This window comes from Cynocephalus volans, chromosome 13 (assembly GCF_027409185.1).
Source record: "Cynocephalus volans isolate mCynVol1 chromosome 13, mCynVol1.pri, whole genome shotgun sequence".
Taxonomy (NCBI): Eukaryota; Metazoa; Chordata; class Mammalia; order Dermoptera; family Cynocephalidae; genus Cynocephalus; species Cynocephalus volans.
In genome coordinates, this window is record NC_084472.1 from 2,100,340 (window position 1) to 2,103,073 (window position 2,734).

General features: G+C 44.9%; 1 pseudogene; it reads left to right on the plus strand.

Moving 5' to 3' along the window:
* Positions 1–1,425: 1,425 nt before the first annotated feature.
* On the plus strand, positions 1,426–2,288 carry LOC134362153 (splicing factor C9orf78-like; annotated as a pseudogene).
* Positions 2,289–2,734: the final 446 nt, after the last annotated feature.

Here is a 2,734-nt window from a genome sequence, read left to right on the forward strand (position 1 = left end):
GCTCCTTTAAAGAATGCTTCTTTGGGCATGGCTGGTGAATGGTTGCCTGGAGATGTACCTAAAGGCAGGTAGCAAAGCTTTACATCTATATTAAGGAATGCCCATTGATGATCAAATCAACTGTGTCACAGGCCAACCAAATGATCCTGAATCCTTTCAAGTAGAGCCACCTGATTACCACAATATCTTCATCTTTTACCCCTTGTTATCTTTATTCTGTCAAAAGCAAACAGGCTGCCTTCAGTGTAATGTCTCTGGGAGATTTTCATTTCCTGGCCCTAGCCTTCTGATGCAGAAATATTTCTTCGCTTTCATACCTAGCTTTATCCTTTTCAAAATGCTTTCACCTAAATAATCCCATCTAGTTCCCATCAATGGTTGATGTTGACGTAATTTCCATTTTACAGATGGGTAAACTGTGGTTCAGCAAATAAATTGAAGACTCTTCTTAAATTTTACAGTGAATACCAGGATACAGATTCTTGTGCACGACTCCTGCCCCCATCCCCAGCAGTATTTTTCATATTTCTCCTGTGCAGTGTTGCCTTTTTATCACCTCAGGCGTGGCCGCTCCTGTTTCAGGACCCTAGAGCTCCCCAGGGCTGCTCAATTTCTCCTCTCTTCTGATTAGTTTTCAGTGGTTGTTATTATTATTATTATAATTATAGAGCTGAAACTCATTAATACTTGAGCATCGTCTACATCTTCTTTTGTATTTTAAGCCTTTTAATGTCTAATTGTGGAATAAGTGGCTTTTTGTCCTTATTAAAAGTAATTTCAGGAACTATCTTGGAGATGGGTACCTCCTTCACAAAATCCCTTGAATCAGGGTGGCTTAGAGGAGCGTGAGGTGAAGGAGCATTCATGATCGCTTCCTCTTCCAGTGGTTGCCTGTGGCTGCTGCCACCCTGCTGGCCGTGTGTGCAGCAGATGAACTTCCACTAACTTCCTTCCAGATTGATGTCTGTTTTGATTACTAATTAGATAAATCTATTTCTGCATGGCTAGTAGCTACTGCTCTGTGGATTACTAGCTCATACCCTTTGTCCCAAGTAAATATTTTAAAATACTTTGAAGAGATCCCAGTGAAATTTAAATTTCCTTACAAAACTTCATTTTAAGAATAACAGGCATGCATCTTATGCAGGAAAACTCACAGCTGTGATCAGTGTTTCTGTGCGTGAGAGCCACATGAGTTACTGTGGTCCTGTTGGCATAATGGATGTTTAGCAGAAAGCATTTGCATATTACATTATGAGGCTTCCTTTCTGGCCTTCCTGTATAATCAATCACAGAGTTTGTTAGAAAGTGCTTGCATCAAAAACATACTTGTAAGGCCAGCGCTCTGATTGCGCCGATGTGCGCCGGAAGTAATCAGGGCCACAGCGCCGCGGCGTGACGGCCGGACCGTGGGCTGGCACCGCTATGCCGGTCACCGGGAAGACTTTCCGTCGGCGCCAGGCGACTCGGAGTCGGAGGAGGATGAGCAGGACTCAGAGGAGGTTCGATTAAAACTGGAAGAGACCCGAGAGGTGCAGAACCTGAGGAAGAGGCCCAATGGGGTGAGTGCTGTGTCCCTACTGGTGGGAGAGAAGGTACAAGAAGAGACCACTCTAGGGACGATCCCTTTCAGATGAAGACAGGCGGTATGGTGGACATGAAGAAACTGAAAGAAAGGGGCAAAGATAAGATCAGCGAAGAAGAAGACCTCCACCTGGGGACATCATTTTCTGCAGAAACCAACCGCAGGGACGAGGACGGAGACATGATGAAGTACATTGAGACAGAGCTAAAGAAGAGAAAAGAGATTGTGGAACACGAGGAACAGAAAGTCAAGCCAAAGAATGCAGAGGACTGTCTTTATGAACTTCCAGAAAATATCCGTGTTTCCTCAGCAAAGAAGACTGAAGAGATGCTTTCCAACCAGATGCTGAGTGGCATCCCCGAGGTGGACCTGGGCATTGATGCTAAAATAAAAAATATCATTTCCACGGATTATGCCAAGGCCCTTCTGCTGGCAGAGCAGCAGAACAAGAAGAAAGATAGACATCCTTTGTGCCTACCAACATGGCTGTGAATTATGTACAGCACAACAGATTTTATCATGAGGAGCTCAATGCCCCCATACGGAGAAACAAAGAAGAGCCCAAAGCCCGGCCCTTAAGAATGGGTGACACAGAGAAGCCAGAACCTGAGCGGTCCCCTCCTAACTGCAAACGTCCTGCTAACGAGAAGGCCACGATGACTACCACTATGAGAAGTTCAAGAAGATGAACAGGCGGTACTGAGGTGTGCAGTGTGCTGTAAATAGCACCTTCCCTACCCTCCCTCCCGTGAGAAAAGGCTTCCTGGAGAGAAGCCTGCTCATTTACTAGCAGACAGTTCCAAAAACAGACTAACATTTTGAAACAAAACAATGTGCAGTTTTCCTACTTGGAGATGAACTCTGTTCCTGTGAGCATTATTAAAACTTGTTTGTAAATAAAAAAAACAAAACATACTTGTAAGTATGGGGCAAAATAGCACTTGGTGGAGCTAGGGTGCCCCCAACACCCCCTCATCCTTTGGCTTTTCGCAGTGGTGGAAGCTGGCCTGCTTCTGGCCCTGTTTCCAGCAGATCAGTGCGAGAATTGGAAGGAACTTGTATGCCTAAAACTATGGTAACCCCAGGCAGATTCAGGATTTTAGAGCTGCTATGTTTTGCCTGGTTCCCTTTACTAAAGTACCTCCTGAG